We start from the raw sequence: 19647 nt of genomic DNA, 5'->3' as shown, positions 1-19647 counted from the left end.
CAATTAAGGCAAAAAAATTTTATTTAAAATAATTGGGTTGAATTTTATTTATTTATTTATTTGGTTTTGGCAGATGTGACATATGTTTGAAAAGATACTGAAGTGCTCAAGGTTTAGAGAAATATACAAATATGCAAATAGACAGCAAAAATTAATTTGGTGAGTGTACTACTATAGGAGCACAAGGGACATGGCATCCAATACTGCCTAGGTGAGACAGGGCAGGCATTACAGAAAAACAGAAATGGCTGTATGTTTTAAAGACTACAAAAAGATTGGCAAGTTAAAGAGCAAGGAATGGGGGGTAAGAGTAGAAAGAAAGGATATTCTAGACACAGACTGGAAATATTTACCACAGTAACACTGCAAACCTATGAATCCCCTCTTGTATACTTAAGTGGTTTGATTTTTCAGGTTTATATGATGCCATTTCTCCTCCCCCCCAAAAAGGAAGAACTTACAAGTGTTTTGCAATTAAAAAACAGATAGAATCTGGAGCACTTTTTCAAGCACAAGGGAAATATTTACTATAACCAAAAGTCTGGGTGAAAGAAAATAATTGGAAACATAATGATAAGGTAGTATTTGGGAAGGTATCTGCATACTATAATTTGGGGAAAAAACATATACTGCATCATTTGATATGACTATATGAACATATTTTAATATAGTAAGGGAATTAAGAAGAAAAATCATTACTACAAATTTTACTGCTTAAAGGCTGAAAATAAGTTTAGTAAAACAAATAGAATATCTATAGCAACAATTAAATGTGTACTGATACAAAATATTATGAACTCTTGTGGAAAATTCTTCTTTCAAACATTTTATGGTAATAATGATAATTAGACACATATGCTAATGTGAAAGAAAGTAGCCCATGTTTTCCATAATGCCATAATGCCTAGTATCTTCAAGGGGGTCTAAATCTACTTGCACAAATGCAAAGTTCAGATGAAGAAATGCATGAGTGCTGTTTTCTTCTCAGATGAAATAAAATATGTATTTCTATTAATTTATCTTCATGTGATCCTTACTTCACATGGTTGATGTAATCATTTCAGTTACCTAACATACTGACAATTACTCATATCTCTCACCATTATTCATGCATGTTAATCATGTAATGTCGATTTCTCAGTGCAGTAAACAGAAATACAAATTCTACTGTTCTTCAAAAAATTCAGATATCCTCAGGGCTGCCAAAATTACATGGACAATTTCCAGTACTTCTATGATTTGAACTCTGTGGCATTTGACCTGCTGATCTTTTCTCCTTTCTGAAACATTCCACCATTTGTTTCTACAAGAACACTGTATTCTGAGTTTCCCCCTACCTCTCACATCCTTCCTTCCCAGCTGCATTTGTGGACTCTTGATCTCCTTTAGCAAGTTTCTTAAATCCAAGCATTTCTTAAGTTTCTGTATTTAGTCCCCTTAACATCATACTCTGCCCTCTCTTCTGAGAGGATTCATTCACTTTTAAAGAGCCAACTCCTCTCTTCTGATGAAAACCACCTTACCCTAAGCTTACTCTCATCCTTCTCACCTCATCTGCTCTTTCTCTTACAGGTTAATGACTGCACCAGTTTTTAGATACCCAAGCCAGAAATGGTGGAGTCATTTCGACTCTTCATTCCTTTTCACCCATCCACTTGTGCTCCAAACCTTATATACTGCTCCTCCTTAGCTTTGGTCTCTAGTCTTACTTTACTAGATTATGACATCATTATCTCTGCCACCATCCCTGCCTCCTTCATCCCATTCTTCATAACACAACCAGAATGAACTTCCTAAAATATAAAGGGGAACACGTTCCTCTCTTGCTTGCAGTCTTTATGGGAAATACCCCAACATATCAGCATAACGTGTAAGTCAAGCTAACTTCTATTCTTCTCCAATCTTACTTTAAAGGTAAGGAGGTTTGGAAGATTTGGGAGATTCAAGAAAAAAAAGAAATGACTACAAGAGGCAGTGACACACAAAGCTTTATTGGGTTACCCTTGGGCAGGTTAGCATATGGGGGAAATCTCTCACAGTAGTAGTCTACCCCGATGCTGCGATGCAGGGAACCCTATACAGAAGGGGAGGAAGGCAGGGCAGTCCTGAGAGAGAAAGGAATCATAGAGGAAGCTTATGTCTAGGTGATATCTGCTCACAAGGTGGGGAGTCTCTGGATCAGAGAGTACCAAAGAGTAATAGCATTTCTGGGGCTGGGGCTTATGTACTGCGGCAGTGTGTGGGATGAGGTTTTGCAAGGTGGGCAAAAATGGGCTGTTTATGAACAGCTAAAATTATGCTTGTATGGGCTATTTTTAAAATAACTGGATGTGGAAAAGTTTGAATTTGGCACGGCAGGCTTTTGAGTTAACAGGTTTCAGCCTGCAGGAAGAAATAAACAATCTAGGGGCCAATACACAGAGGCCATCTTTGTCTCATTTATATAACACCTCTCAACACCTCCTAAAAGAGAATCTCCTTGATCCTGTCTACTTGGCTTTCTCCAAATGAGTAATCCATTTTTACACATATGTATTGGTGCCCAAGATGTTCTTTTGAGACCTACAGTTCAGGAAGGAGAAAAAAAGGTTGAAGGTTGATTAACATAGTTGGGGGCCAGTACTGGATGAAATAAAGCCATTTCGGGGCACCTGGGTGGCTCAGTGGGTTAAGCCTCTGCCTTCGGCTCAGGTCATGATCTCAGGGTCCTGGGATCGAGTCCCACATCGGGCTCTCTGCTTAGCAGGGAGCCTGCTTCCCTTCCTCTCTCTATCTACCTGCCTCTCTGCCTACTTGTGATCTCTCTCTCTCTCTCTCTTTGTCAAATAAATAAATAAATAAATAAATAAATCTTTTTTAAAAAAAAAGAAAGAAAGAAAGCCATTTCAAGTTTATTTATACAAAGAGTATAATGCAAACCTGAAAACCTTCTATAAATCAGTAATAGTAAATGTATTAATTATACAAAGTCTCTTTCATATAAACCATTCCACGTCCCCCCTCCTTGAAATGAAGACCTCAATTCCATCAAAGATTTGAATAATTACCTCAGTCTAAATTTGCTATATTAAACTATTCCTGTGTCTATATCATCTAAATATTTCATAGGCATATATATATATATATATATATATATATATATATATATATATATTTCTTCATTTGGGTCATTGATAATAATACTCAACTAGTTAAAACAAAAATTTAAGTCCCCTGGACAGCACCAGAGGCCTCTCTCCAGGCTAGCATAAGGACAAATATTGATTAGACACCTTGTATACGATCACCAGAAGTGATGAGTTTGTGCCTAAGTTATCTTTTTTAATTCTCATGTTAGTTGTGGTAGCTACCTATAATGAACCTCTTTTGACAGATGGAAAAAAATCGAGCTCAATATAGCAAGGTAATTTTCCCAAAGTCACAAAATTAGAAATTGTCAGGGTTTGTTCAAACCCAGATCTTCCACAAATCTTTTGTTTGTTTTTTCCTATCAAAAGACACTGACCATCAAACAGTATTTTTTTTAACCTAATTTATTCCCTTTTGTCAATAAGATTTTCCTGCTTACATCTTAGAAATCCTTAGACATTCCAGATATGCTATGATAATGATGATTTTATCATGTCTCCCTTAACTGTCAGAGCTTGGACACAAGTGTTCCAAAATCTTAGAGATGTGAGGCAGAGAATAAAGGGAAGAAGTAGAGAATAATCTTTCTAAGAATAGCTGTTTGAACAAGCTGAATTCAGATGTGGTTTGCAAATAACTAATATCAATGGAATCTAATCCAGTCTAGTCAAGATTAGATTCCACATCGAGTCAAAACATAGGGAACAGGGAGGCCCTCAGTTCCAAGCACTTAATAAGGCTGTGAAAGACAGATCTGATGACAGAGGTAGTGATTGAAGGCAAGGTTCACCGGACACAGGATACCAACACCCTGATGAACAAAGTAGGCACCTATCCATCAACAAGACAAAAGCTGAAGGAAGAAGAAGAAATGCAGTGGAACCACAGAGGTGACCACCCTCACTCCCCGAACTCTGAAATCTGGATCCAGGCTCCATCACACAGTTGGAATGACTTGGGAATTCAGCTAACTAGGAGCTTGCAGGTGAGGGGCACTGCAACTCCACTGTGGGAGTCACTGGAATGAGAAAGGCAGAAAAAACAGAGCTAAACTTTAGAGTAACACTGGAATCCACTTTTTTTTTTCTCCAAATAAGACAAATGAACATTTACTGTTAGTACGAACATAGACACAAATAATTCTTAAAGCATTTTAACAGAAAATTTCTCAGCTAAATCCATGTTTATGAGCACCGAGAAAATACTTTGTTTTCTGTCTCCAGAATTTAGAGACACATACTTTGACCAGTAGAATAATTATAATTGATTTCAGACGTTTCAAGGCTTAGGATAAAAATTTCCCGAAATATTATCACAACACTGCGGTTGCTCAATGTTTAAAAGTGCCAATGGAGAAATCATATCTTGGGAAATTTGTGTACAAACAGTAGAATGATTAATTTCTTCATTTATTTGGAATGCAAGATACTAGTTAAATACTATGGAAAATGAAACTATTTCCTCCACAGAAGTAGTTTCCATGCATTGAAAAGCATCTCTAAAAACATTAATCTTTTAAGGAACACTGTTATTTTAAAATATTGGCAATTTGTTAGAAACTAATTAGTTTTTTGTTTGTTTGTTTGTTTTGGTCTTGAACCCAACAATTAACTGAGGATAATATATTCCCTTTACAGGAAGGCTGCTTCTGCCTGGCTCAGTCTGGTAGAGAATTATAAGACCAGTTGCAATCCCCTTGTTTTCTTGAGACAAGGTACCATAGCCTTAATCATAGCCAAACATCCTGAAGATGAACAAGCTAACAGGCAAAAGAAGAATCATTAGAACAGGAGAATTAGTTGTTATTATGTCTTTGCATGCCAGTGAGTTTTACTGCATTGTACTCTGATACATTGTGCAATGAGACCCTAAAAGAAAGACTAATATAGAAAAGCACTGAAGCCTCCCAGATCAGAAGGCATTCCTCATGTAATTCAATGGATAAGAAGCAGATCCATACACAAACTATCAGAACTTCAAAAACAGACTTTAAATAGGCAGGAGAGGGGTGTTCCATCTCTTCTAGGGCTTCCTAAGACTTGATTTTGGATTTTAAATAATCTAGACTCATGTTAAAATACACCTGGGAAATGGCACAGGATGTTAAATGTTTCATTTTTTGTTTTCTCAGAGTTTCAGATGAGCGTTCAGTAAAAGAAAAATTAAAACAAAAACACCAAGTGCCTTCATATCTTAAAGCAAAGAGTTGGGCTACTTATGCAGGAGGCCTAAAAGATTTTCAAGCAAATTCTATCTTCTGTCCATCACTCACCTACAGGCTAAATGAATAAAGCTGGATGAATTTATTTGAGAGGTTTTAAAGAGTTTGTGTATGGCAGTAGCAAGAACTTCTTTTGTAGAGATTTGTCAGGGTGTTATGTATTTTTTCCCTCTTCCAAGGGAGGAGAAATGGGATGCCTCCCTCTTCTGTCAAGCCATGGAACAGAACAACTTTGTGTAGCCCCATATACATTCCCTGAAATTTAAGAGAAAAGGGGCTGATGATATTGGACTCTTTTCAAAAAAACAAAGGCTTTAGTTGAGCCAATTGCCCAGGGGCATTAAAGCAAGAAGAGGTAGCTAAGTTGGGAATGGCTTGTGCTTTCAAGTCTGTGTGAATTTCCCTGGGGTTGGATGCAGTCTCCACAGAAAGATGCTGGACTGATTCCTCCTGAACCGGAGGGTCTGCAGGCATGAGAGGAAGTGGCAAGGATCATGACAGCCATCCACCAGAACCCACGGGTCTTGGAGGAGGATTGTAAACAATTAGCAACAGGCAGTTATCTGTCATGTCAAAGGAACTGAGGAGGGACCCTCTGAAGAAGCACAAGACTCCAGAGCAACAACACCAGAAATCATCACTGTGAATCAGCAACACGCAGAGGGCATTAATACCAGATTCACTTCATCGGGTAAGACCTTTCTACTATTATGTCTGCTCTCCCTCCTGCTTTAAACTCAGAAGAGACACATGCCATACAGAATGATGGAGAATGAGTAGAGCAGAAGATGGACAAAAAGAAAAGACACTGACCTTACTAACCTCCCACAACTACAGTCTTCTAAGCCTGAAATGTGCTAGACCTGGGAGAAGAGAAAAACTTGAAACTGCATTAGTGTGCAAAATAATATGATGAAACTGAAAAAATGGATGGTTTATTATTTAACAATAACCGGAAAAATGTTCATCATCACCAGCCATCAGGGATATTCAAATCAAAACCACATTGAGATACTACCTTATACCAGTCAGAATGGCCAAAATTAACAAGACAGTAAACAACAAGTGTTGGAGAGGATGTGGAGAAAGGAGAACCCTCTTACACTGTTGGTGGGAATGCAAGTTGGTGCAGCCACTTTGGAAAACAGTGTGGAGATTCCTTAAGAAATTAAAAATAGAGCTTCCCTATGACCCTGCAATTGCACTACTGGGTATTTACCCCAAAGATACAGAGTGAAAAGGAGGCCTGTCTGTACCCCAGTGTTCATAGCAGCAATGGCCACAGTTGCCAAACTGTGGAAAGAACCAAAATGCCCTTCAACAGACAAATGCAAGAAGATGTGGTCCATATACACTATGGAGTACTATGCCTCCATCAGAAAGGATGAATACCCAACTTTTGTGTCAACATGGATGGGACTGGAAGAGATTATGCTGAGAAATAAAAATAAGAATAAGATATAAGAATAAGAAATAAGTCAAGCAGAGAGTGTCAATTATCATATGGTTTCACTTATTTCTGGAACATAAGGAATAACATGGAGGACATGGGGAGATGGGTTGGAGAAGGGAGTTGGGGGAAATCGGAAACCATGAGAGACTGTGGACTCTGAGAAACAAACTGAGAGTTTTGGAGGGGAGGGGAGTGGGAGGTTGGGTGAGCCAGGTGGTGGGTATTATGGAAGGCATGTATTGCATGGAGCACTGGGTGTGGTGCATAAACAATGAATTCTGAAACACTGAAAAGAAATGAAAGAAAGACAGAAAGAGAAAAGAAAAAAGAAAAGAACAATAACAGAAAAATCATAGCATTTGATCAAGACCCAGATGTAGGAAAGAGTTATTTAACCAAGGGAATTTAATGGAGAGTAGTGAGAAACAGGTTGTTGTCTTCTAGAATCCAACTTATTCAATAAATTGGCAGCATCAAGGATCACAGGCACTCTCTGCCCTTCAGTTCAAGGTAGGTGCCTAGGTGAGAGATGGTCATCACTGTAAGAAACTACAAGTGAGGATGAACAGAATCTGTCTCATGGACCATTTTATCTAGGTACACACTGCTCTCTAGTTATTTCCTTTTTGTTTGTCATATGTATTTAATAATGTCTTATGTTAATGTTCTAGCCTGGTCTCACCTGGTGCTATCCAGTTAGTCTAGAGATTTAAAAGGGTAGGATCTCATGTCCCTTAAGGTCATAATAGTATTAATTAGGATGAAAGCCCCAGAGAAGTTACCTTAGGGCAGAGTAAGAATAGAAATATAACATCCAACGTTCCCACCACAGATGTATAGATTCTATATTGCCAAACTGGGAAGTTAATAATGATAATCAATTTAGAGAGCCAGAAATTTTCTTCAAACATATCCTATGTGAATGGATACATCTTATAGATAGCTGTATAAGAGTAATTCAAGAGTATTCCTTTAAATAAGCATAAGTACTTAATGTATATCGACTTAACAAAGCATATACTCAGTGTTCTGACAAAGGGTATGTCAGAGCATAGGAAGATGCAGAGGATCAAATTCTAGGAACTGGTGGTGTCTGGGGAGATAACAGTCCCACCCCACCCCAGCTTGAGCCACAGAATTTTAGATTTATTTCTGTCCCATGTTGTAAACATTTGGTGGAATAATGCCATTTGTCCATGTAACTGCTAAACAATGAAAGACATACACTATATCAAAGCAAATGCAAGGAAGAGCCAGAATTAGGCTACAGAGGGACTTGTATATCCAAAATTCCTACTCCTCTCCCTCCAAAGCCTGTGTGTTTTCTAGATTCTCCCCCATCCTCCTGAAAGTGGTCTTCCTCTCCGGAAACAGCACTTACAAGAGACCGATGTCAGTGACTTAATTGCCAAAGTCAAGATGCCTTTCAGTTTTCACTGCATGTTCTTGTTTTCAGTTTGTAATTAATTATTTGTGTGGCCATTTGTTTAACACCAGGCTTTTCAAAGTAGATTATAAGGTCCCATGAGGATACGACACTCTAGTGTATTGCTTGATACCTGGCTCTAAGCACAATGCAGAGTGTATAGTAGGAGCTTAAAAACTAAATTGTTAAATAAATGAAAGGTACTTAGGGTTGTAAAGAGTTTTGAATGCAGGCTAAAAAGTATAACTTTATTATGCAGACAATGGAAAGACACTAAAGATTTTTTAGCTTGTACCTCTTAGGTTTGATAATATGTTGAGATAATTATTCTGGCAGAATGGTGCAAAATCATGTGGATGAAAGAAAGGCTGGCAAACTAATTCTTAAAACAGAGCCTACAGGGATAGACATGTAATGTCCTACAGTATACAGGTAAACTTAAATGAATGTCCAAGCAGGTAAATCAAATAAAGCAAAAACTGTCTTGACTATTTTTATTTTGTGTATTTAAGTATGTGCTGGGTACCTTTCCCCCTCACTGAAATGACTGATTGGCTGCCTCAACTAATTAAAATCACAGACAATTAGGGATACATAGCCTATAGCTAAACTCATATGGAAATGGTTTCTGACCTATTGAGGAGGATCTATTGCTGGCAAAATCTTAACTGGACTTCAGTTTTTTAAAACACCAAAAAGAGCCAGAGCATCTGTCCAATTTCTCTTTCCAGTAATCTTATAACTTTTTACATGAAGAGTCATTAATGTTTCATTAATGGCAGCCTCTCTGAGCCAGGAAAAAAAATCTGTCTAGAAAGACTCTGGCCTCAAGTTTGGGTGTCCCTTGGGAAAGAGCCTCAGTTATAGGAGGAAAGATCAGGCTACGGGTCAATCTCAATCAGACTAGGGCAGGTTTTTACACTACAAATAATATCATTATTCACATTTCTTTCATGTTACCTCCTGCTCTATTTCTGCAACTTCATCTCTTCTAGAAACTCATGTTTATTCAACCCAGTGGATTTACTAAAGCTTACCTTGTCTCATGAGTCATGAAACCATATTTTATAAACTATATGGAAAATGTGCAGTTAACTTATTTTTAGACAGTCCTGGCCTATACTACAATAAATTCATTTCCCCCCCTGAATTTTATTTCAGGAAAGATAGCCAAGGATTCCAGACTCATCATTATCACTGGGACACCAAAAGATATATATACTGTTTTCTAAGATTTGAAAGTACCAGGATATATTTTTTGAAACACAGAGATTTCAAATTTGAATTTTCAAAATCTTATTTCCACTCAAGATATTAGGACTATATCTACTGTATAACCAAAACAAGCATTTATAATCACATATCAGGTAATTCTAACAACTTGGTATCTATCATTGTTTTTTAGGGACAAAATGTTAATAAAAGAAATAGGAATTAGAAATGAAATATCTATTAAAAGCTAATCATTGGTATCATAATAGTTTTGATACTTTAGAGTAGACTGTAGATGAGTTTTACAGTATAGAACTGTCCATGCCAGGAGTGTCACTGCTTTTCTTCACTATGTTCCCGGTATAGTGCCTGACTGGGCACCAAATATATATTTATTAAATAAATGTTAGTGGATTAATAAACAAATGAATGAAAATGGATGAATCTTTAATTTGATGTGAACAGCTTAAAGGTAGTGTGTTTTTCCTGTACTTCTTTACTCATAGTCTATTGTATCTGTAGGTGATGTAAAGTTCACCCTCTGGGACCCTGAGTAGCCTAATCTAGTCCCATGGCCTAAATGCCATCTATATACTGACAGTTCCCACTCCAGTTGGACCTAGGCCCTGAACTTCAGAGTTATGTGTTCAACTGTCTGTACAAACACTACTACTTAAGTGTGTGTAAGTGTGTATGTACATGTGTGAGCAAACCTAATGCTTCCAAAACTCAACTCTTGATTTCTAGTCATCTCCAACTGCCTGCCTATCTTCAGTCTTATTCATATTAGTAAATGATAATTCCACATCTCCCATGAAAGTCTTAAGGTCATGCTTGACTACTTCTCTCACATCCTATGTACATCTCATCAAATAGCAAATCTTTGGCCTCTACCCTCAAAATATATTCCGAATCCAACCACTTCTTCCCACTCCAGTACTAATCCTTATCCAAGTTAAATTATCCTCCTTTGGACTAGTGCAACAGCTGTCAGATGTTGAACCCTGCTTTCCCCACCCTTATTCCACCCTACGGGGATCCCTGTAGAACTTAAGTCACATCATGTTTGGATCAGGCTCTCTCCTCCTGTACCTTTCCATTTCACTCTCAAAAAAGCCAAAGCTCAAATCTCCACCTACAAAGCCCTATCCAAGTTCACCAGCTACCTCTCAGATCTCCTCTTCTCTCACGCTGCCCGATTTTCCGACAATCATACTGGTTCTCTTGCTGTTTTCAAATCCACCAAAAAATGGTCCTGCCTCATGGCTGTTGTATTTGGTCTCTCCTCTGGTTGGCATGCTCTATATCTAGGTTGGCATGCTTTTTATCTTTAGTGTGGCCCTTTTCACTGAATTTAGTCCCACTTCATCAGATCACCCTATCTAAGATAGCACTGACTCAGGTCACTTCTCTGTCCCCTTACACTGTTTGATTTTAATCCCTATCACTTATCACCCCTTGAAATGTTTGCTATAATTCCATAGGTATAAACTCTATGAGAGCAGCCAGATAGGACTTTATAAACCAAACAGCATTCATGGCACTATTTCTTATTCATCTTTGAATAACCTATGTTTAGATTTGACATAAATAGCTATTCAGTAAAGATCTATTAAATGAATAAATTTATTTTAGAAATAAGTCTACTAATGGAGCAGTAAAATAACAGAACCAGATGAGATCCCACAGAGCTAAGTCAAAAAGTCCACCTTGCTTCTGCTTTTGTATGTATATGGCTTAGAATCAAAGCCCATTCTAAATCCTAGCTCCAAAGGAATAACTCTTCCCCTGGTAGTGTATGTCAGACCGCCCAGATATATATTTTGGACAAAGCTATGCTCTCAGTTTGTCTTAAATCTGACCACAACCATAATAGATTAATGATTTCTCCAGATCAGTCTGGGTTTTTAGAGTCTGGTTTGCTAGCATCCTCTGACCATGGCTGACAAGTCATTTTTTATGGAAAAAATATCCTGCCTTGACAGAAAGTGGTGGAAAGCTTTAGTCACTTTATTAACCTACAACTTTTATGCATCTGAAGGTCATGCTGCCCTGATCTCACGAAGTTCACCTCAAAACATATCAAACTGCTCATTTATAACATTAATTTAAATAAGAATTACATTTTACAAAAATTTAAAAAGCTTCCAAATCCTATTTTTAAGGCACATTTGAGTATCTAGAATGTTGACCAGTATCTTCTTTAACTTTTCTTGCTGAGTTATATACCCTGAGCAACAATTCTTGGGAAAAGGCTTTTATTTTTAAAAATAGATTGCACATCAGAAGCATAAATAAGGGACGCCTCGGTGGCTCAGGTGGTTAAGCAGCTGCCTTCGGCTCAGGTCATGATCCCAGCGTCCTGGGATCGAGTCCCACATCAGGCTCCTTGCTCAGCAGGGAGCCTGCTTCTCCCTCTGCCTCTGCCTGCCACTCTGTCTGCCTATGCTCGCTCTCTCCCCATCTCTCTCTCTGATAAATAAATAAATAAATAAAAGAAGCATAAATAATAGTAGTAATTATAATCTGAATTTACTCCCCCTCCCCCAAAAAAGAATGTTGCGGGTGGTCTGCTGTCTAAAACTTCAGTGTCAGTGGGAAAATTAGTATATGTGAAAATATCTGTATAATGACTTTATTGGAAATTTACTTTTCTTTGTTGTAATGATCCACAGAGTAGCATTTTCTTTCTATGAATTGGAGTAGTTCTACCTTTCAGGAAAATTTTTGCTGTGGAAAAAAAGCCACACACACACACAAGTACTCATGCATACAACTCATCAGGAGGAACCCCTATCCTGACCCAGGCCTGACCAAACACAGTATCCTATCCTAAATGCAGTAATAGGTCCAGAAGTAGGTATATAACCCAAGCATGTCAATAAAACCCCTTTCCTTGAAGTGATCTTTTCAGACACTAAAAGAGAAATAAACCTAAAGGAACCACCTGCCCAGCTACATTGAGGTGACCATCATGGTGCTAATTGGTTTTCACCTTCTCAATTTGAAATAATCCTAGAAATTCCCACCTACACTTATCAAAGAGCAGTGTCAAAGCCCCTTGGAAATAAGCAGTGAATTTAACTGAAGCTCGGTTTCCTGATGTGTCTTCATTCTTCTCCTTTTCTCCATTATAGACGTGTGGGTCAATGATTTGCAAGTTCTTTGATAGTAATGTTTTGTATTTGCAACTTTGTTTTCCCTTTCAGTTTTAGAGCTTAGCTTTTTGTTTCAAATAGTAAAACTAAGGCAGGCTGTTATAGTTTCTCTCTTATAAAGCATTAGTTCTTGGAGCTACAGATAAATCAAGAATTATTAGGGGGAAATATATAAAACGAAGATGAGCCAAGGAAGAAGGATGTGAATGGTTCCTGGGTGGGCATCTAGGAATGAGAGTGAGAAGGCCATCCCAGTTTCAGCCCTTCACCTTATAGATGAGGATCCTGAGAGGACTTAGGACTCTCAACTGCTGTCTCAAATAGTTAATGGAAACTCAGCTTCCTTGTCAATTGCCTTTGATGGAGAAGGCGCATGTGTAGTTGAAAAAAATGAGGTCACCTCACAGAAGAAAACATAACTGAGATATAGGCTAGAGAGGGAGAAAGAGATGAGTAGAAATGGGATCAAGAGAAAACATCCATGACTCTGAATCAGTTTGTGCATGTTACAGTTCCATCCCCACTCTCCCCTGGTACAGCTAGCTGTCCCCCAAACTCTCTTTTTTTTTGGTTAAAGTTAAATTGGATTAGGTTTATGACACCCCACTGTGTCACAAGGCCAAGTTTAACTCTTTGACTCTCATTTTGTGTCTCTATAAAATGACTATAATAATATGTCAATCTCATAAGATCCTATGAAGAATTAAATAAAGTCATCATCAAGATGGTGTGCTTACCAAGAGCTGGTGTATTCAAGGGCAGGTACTTATGCTTAATACATGTTACTTGCCTCCTTTAATTACTGAGCCTGATGGTAGATGTGAAAATAAAAGCAGTACCACTGGGTGGCTCATTTGGTTAAGTGTCTGCCTTTGGCTCAGGTCCTGACCCCAGGGTCCTGTAATGGGGCCCCACATTGGGCTCTCTGCTCAGTAGGGAGCCTGCTTCTCCTTCTCCTTCTGCAGCTCCTCTTGCTTGTGTTTTCCCACGTGCTCTCTCTCTCTCGCATTCAAATAAATGAATAAAATATTTTTAAAAATAAAGTAAAATTAAATTAAAATGGCACTTTCTGATAGGACTGTTCTGTCTAGAAGAAAATGAATGTGGATGGTTATCTACCAACAGTGCTGTATTTTGCCAACTGCTCAAGTCTAACCAAAAGTCCAGCCACGCTATCCTTCAAAATACAGCATAACTCTGGAAGCCAGGAAAGAAGACAGCCTCTAAATACAAACCAATGCACACACAAAAATGCTCATTTTTCTCCTGGAAATATTTTTTGTTATTATCATATAGATGAGTATAAAAAAAAAAGTTCACCCAAACAGATGAGTCAGAGTATATTTAGATACTGTTTGAGATAGAAAAGAGGTTTTGAAGCCACTGGAAAGGAAAGAGTAGCCTTTACACATTTCTCACAGTATCTAACTGAAGCCAGAAATGCCTTGAGAATCCAGATATAGGCTGTCATGTTATCCAAGTGTGGGCAGACATCCCATCAACCAGGGGTAAGAGAATCTCTCTGCTCTTCTCTAACAATAACTTTCAAGCCATGGGAGAAAGAACTCACCAAGTATGTGTCCTCTACAAAGTTTGCTAAATATAGCATTTATTATTTTATAGTATTTCACCAAGTGCTTTTTTTAGTCAACCTTTGTTTTGGTTGGGATTTGATAACACAAGCAATCAATCTGGAGGATATATATATATATTCATGCTCAAGTCTTCATGAATATCATTAATCTAATCCAAATTGGATGAGAAAACAGCTTACATTGACATTATTTTCTGATTTTGCCAACTTGAGGGAAGCTGGTGTTAGTAAATGAATAAATGTTTACTCAAGCCTTGCCATGGGCATGGGACAAATGATGTGCTAGGGAAGGTTTACATGAAATTATGAAATTTATGAAATTCATATCCGTAATTTTACTTTTTATAGTTTGAGGGAACTGTTACCCATTTAAATTATCATTTATTTAAGATATATAAAAGAAGGAAGAAAGTCCAGAATCCAAATCTTACAAAATAAATAATAAAACATTTATGCATGTTACTAATTGTCCTACTTAGCTATTCATAGACAGAAATAAGAATAAACTGATAGAAAAAGTCTACCATCTTGAGGACAGGAATTAGGTCTCTTTTGTCTGTAGAGAAGGGTGATGTTGTGCGTAGGAGCCGGTGCTCGTAATTCAAATCCAGTGCTGCACATTACTAGCTGTGTGGTGTTGAACGAGTCCCTTAACCCTTCTATATCTGCTTTCTCATTATAAAAACGATAAAGCTAGAACCTTCCTCATGGAATCATTGTAAAGAACAAATTAGATGTTTAGAAAAGTGCTTGGCATACAACTACTATCAATATGTTAACTACAGTTACTATCATCCTCATCCTCAGAGTCCTCATCATCATCATCTGAATCCTCTCTAGACACATACAACCATGTCTACCATATAATACGTGCCCACTAAGTAGGTACTGATCAAATTAATGATTAGGAGACATTTCAAATCAAAGACACGATTTATGTCTTTCATTTACTGTATTTGGAGTGACTGACTAAGATGGTATATAAAAAGAAATTGAACTTTGATATCAGATGACTTGATTTTTTTTTTAAGATTTTATTTATTTATTTATTTGACAGACAGAGATCACAAGTAGGCAGAGAGGCAGGCAGAGAGAGGAGGAAGCAGGCTTCCTGCTGAGTAGAGAGCCCAATGCGGGGCTCGATCCCAGGACTCTGGGACCATAACCTGAGCTGAAGGCAAAGGCTTTAACCCACTGAGCCACCCAGGCACCCCTCAGATGATTTGATTTTAAACCCTGAAGGAACCACTTCCTTCAGCTATATGTTTATATAAAAATCACTTGAGGGGTACCTGGGTGGCTCATGAGTTAAAGCCTCTGCCTTCAGCTCAGATCATGATCGCAGAGTCCTGGGATCGAGCCCCGCATTGGGCTCTCTGCTCAGTGGGGAGCCTGCTTCCCCCCCTTTCTCTCTGCCTGCCTCTCTGCCTCCTTGTGATCTCTGTCTGTCAAATAAGTAAATAAAATCTTTAAAAAAAAAAAATCAGTTGACCCCCCCACCCACCTCTGTTTTCTCAGGTGGTGACAATTAGCTGACACATATGTAAGGTGCCATCAGGGTGCTTCATGACAGGTGTTCAAGAGATGCCTGTTCTCCCTCTGCCACTTTCCCTTTCAAAAGTTAGTTGCCAATTTAGTAACAGACACAGTACAATTTCTGGCACTTGGTAAAGGATGGCATCGGGGAAGATGAATCGTGGGGAAGTCTGGGCAGCTTTCTTGGAAGAGATAACCTTAAACTGGATCTAGAATGGTGGGAGGATGTCAACATCCTGAAAAGGAGGGGAGGAATGTCACAGGAGCGAGGCAGATCAAGAACTGGAGCACAGGTAACCACTCTGGCAGGAGCAGAGGGCTGTGTAAGAAGCATTAAAAAAGACAAGTACAAATGGTAATATTTGTGAATTTGAAATTTGAACGTTTTCTTCAGGAAACAGGAAGTTCTCAGAACTCTTGAGTAAGTGTGCTCTGGTGCATGGGAAGTTCAGTCAACTAGCTGTGGGCGGAGAGTGGAGGCAAGACTGACAACAGGTGACTGCATTAGAGGATGAGACGTTCTGATACTGTGAAGTGGGAGGAAAGCACAGAAATAAAGTGTGTCATCTCTCAACAGGGTCAGGTTGCTGAGTATAAGGGGAGAGGGAGGAACAATGAAATCATTTTGAGTCTGAATAAAGGACAAGTAAAAAGGGGAAATGGAGATTTTCATTAGCCAGGGAACTATGGATTTATCAGTTGTCTCACAGAACAGACTTTCAATATGGGGATTAAGCAAAATGCTAACTAATAATCACAGTTATAAAAATATATATTTCTTGGTTTTGAGAAACCAAATTGCAGCCTAAATAAATCATACCTACCCAGTGTATTATATTATGCACGTAAAGGACATAATATTTCTGCTGTCAAAAGGAAAACAGATATTAGGACAAAGTAATTTTGAAAAGATTATGAATTACAGAAAGTATTTTAATTGCAAAACAATTTGCATAAATAAGCATTAATTCACCAAAATTCAATAATTTTGCAATCATTTACTCATTACAGATTTGATAGTCGATTTCCTAAGAAATGCTGGAAGGATTGGCTTGTCACATAAATCACACAGATGGCCAGTGTGTATTCTAATATATGTTTGCCCAAGATTATCTCAACCACTTTTGTCAAGTCAGTGCATTAACTATTATTATTATTTTTTTTTTTTTTAGAAAATCTATACCCCACTTAGAAATTCATTCAACCAACACTAAATATCTACCACAAAGTGAAAGGCGACAGTCTCAGTTCAATGGACAGACTTCCTCATTCCAAGGATCTCTGACTCAAATCTTAAATAAGAACTTAGTTGTTTACTTGAGGCTCTTTAACACAAGAAAAGTGGAGATAAGTGCTTTCCTGATATGCAGAGGCAAATAGTATTACTTACTAAAGAGCTAAGGAAATCTGGGAACTTGAACTAGCCAAGCTGATTCTGTTTTCAATTACAAGAACACTAATTATTTCATTTTCCCCCTTTCCTTTACCTGTTTAAATTGAACATGTTAACCAAGTTAAGTTTAATTCTGTAAAAAAATAATTATTCATTTAAGCTTTCATATGATTTTTTTTACATTTTTAACATCCTAAAACTTGTAACTTCCTCTATACCGACAGGAATAATGTATTGTCTTATTAAATTCTGGAGTCTTAGAAGACTTAATATTAAAAGGTGATAAATAAAAGCTTAGATTTGGGGGGGAGGAGTCAAGATGGCGGAGAAGTAGCAAGCTGAGACTGCTTCAGCTAGCCGGAGATCAGCTAGATAGCTTATCTAAAGATTGCAAACACCTGAAAATCCATCGGCAGATCGAAGAGAAGAAGAACAGCAATTCTGGAAACAGAAAAACAACCACTTTCTGAAAGGTAGGACCGGCGGAGAAGTGAATCCAAAGCGACGGGAAGATAGACCCCGGGGGGAGGGGCCGGCTCCCGGCAAGCGGCGGAGCAACCGTGCACAAAATCAGGACTTTTAAAAGTCTGTTCCGCTGAGGGACATCGCTCCAGAGGCTAAACCGGGGCGAAGCCCATGCGGGGTCAGCGTGGCCTCAGGTCCCGCAGGGTCACAGAAGGATCGGGGGTGTCTGAGTGTCGCAGAGCTTGCGGGTATTGGAACGGGAAAGCCGGCTACAGAGACAGAGCCGACAGTAAGCTCGCAGCTCCGTGTTACCTTGAACCGGTCGCAGGCTCGGTGAGCTCGGAGCGCGGCCGGAGGTCAGGCAGACGGGAGTAACTGGGCGTGGTTCTCTGAGCGCTCACTGAGGAGTGCGGCCCTGGGCTCTCGGCTCCTCCGGGCCGGAGACCAGGAGGCCGCCATTTGTATTCCCGTCCTCTGGAACTCTACGGAAAGCGCTCAGGGAACAAAAGCTCCTGAAAGCAAACCCGAGCGGATTACTCACCCCGGCCCCGGGTAAGGGCGGTGTAATTCCGCCTGGGGCAAAGACACTTGAGAATCACTACAGCAGGCCCCTCCCCCAGAAGATCAACAAGAAATCCAGCCAAGACCAAGTTCACCTACCAAGGAGTGCAGTTTCAATACCAAGGAGAGCAGCAGAATTCCAGAGGAGGAGAAAGCCAAGCACGGAACTCATGGCTTTTTTCCTGTGATTTTTTTTAGTCTTGCAGTTAATTTAATTTTTTCTTTTTCATTTTTTTTTTTTTCTCGCCTTCGGGTAAAATTTTTTTTAACTGTTACCTTTTTCTTTTTTAACGATTTTATACTAGTTTATCTAATATATATATTTTTTCTTTTTTACATTTTTCTTAGGTGTATTCTTTTTTTAAAAATTCTTTCCTTTCTTTTCTTTTCTTTTTCTTTTCTTTTTGTTTTTTTTTTTTTCTTTCTTCCTTTTTGAACCTCTTTTTATCCCCTTTCTCCCCACTCACGATATTGGATCTCTTCTAATTTGGTTAAAGCATATTTTCCTGGGGTTGTTGCCACCCTTTTAGTATTTTACTTGCCCCTTCATTTACTCTTATCTGGACAAAATGACAAGACGTAAAAATTCAACACAAAAAAAAGAACAAGAGGCAGTACCGAAGGCTAGGGACCTAATCAATACAGACATCGGTAATATGTCAGATCTAGAGTTCAGAATGACAATTCTCAAGGTTCTAGCCGGGCTCGAAAAAGGCATGGAAGATATTAGAGAAACCCTCTCGAGAGATATAAAAGCCCTTTCTGGAGAAATAAAAGAACTAAAATCTAACCAAGGTGAAATCAAAAAAGCTATTAATGAGGTGCAATCAAAAATGGAGGCTCTAACTGCTAGGATAAATGAGGCAGAAGAAAGAATTAGTGATATAGAAGACCAAATGACAGAGAATAAAGAAGCTGAGCAAAAGAGGGACAAACAGCTACTGGACCACGAGGGGAGAATTCGAGAGATAAGTGACACCATAAGACGAAACAACATTAGAATAATTGGGATTCCAGAAGGAGAAGAAAGTGAGAGGGGAGCAGAAGGTATACTGGAGAGAATTATTGGGGAGAATTTCCCCAATATGGCAAAGGGAACGAGCATCAAAATTCAGGAGGTTCAGAGAACGCCCCTCAAAACCAATAAGAATAGGCCCACACCCCGTCACCTAATAGTAAAATTTACAAGTCTCAATGACAAAGAGAAAATCCTGAAAGCAGCCCGGGAAAAGAAGTCTGTAACATACAATGGTAAAAATATTAGATTGGCAGCTGACTTATCCACAGAGACCTGGCAGGCCAGAAAGAGCTGGCATGATATTTTCAGAGCACTAAACGAGAAAAACATGCAGCCAAGAATACTATATCCAGCTAGGCTATCATTGAAAATAGAAGGAGAGATTAAAAGCTTCCAGGACAAACAACAACTGAAAGAATTTGCAAATACCAAACCAGCTCTACAGGAAATATTGAAAGGGGTCCTCTAAGCAAAGAGAGAG

The 19647-nt window shown here is 38.6% G+C and overlaps 1 long non-coding RNA gene across 1 annotated transcript in view; it reads right to left on the bottom strand.

Moving 5' to 3' along the window:
- LOC132002992 (uncharacterized) overlaps window positions 1–18486 on the bottom strand; it is a 206789-nt gene extending 188303 nt beyond the window's left edge. The window contains exon 1 of the long non-coding RNA XR_009400093.1: window positions 17900–18486. This is a non-coding gene — a long non-coding RNA (uncharacterized LOC132002992). The remainder of the gene's footprint in view (window positions 1–17899) is intronic.
- Between the last annotated feature and the right edge of the window lie 1161 nt (window positions 18487–19647).

This window comes from Mustela nigripes, chromosome 15, assembly GCF_022355385.1.
Source record: "Mustela nigripes isolate SB6536 chromosome 15, MUSNIG.SB6536, whole genome shotgun sequence".
NCBI lineage: Eukaryota > Metazoa > Chordata > Mammalia > Carnivora > Mustelidae > Mustela > Mustela nigripes.
Note: the sequence above shows the minus strand (reverse complement) of the source record. Positions and strands in the feature narration are given on the sequence as shown.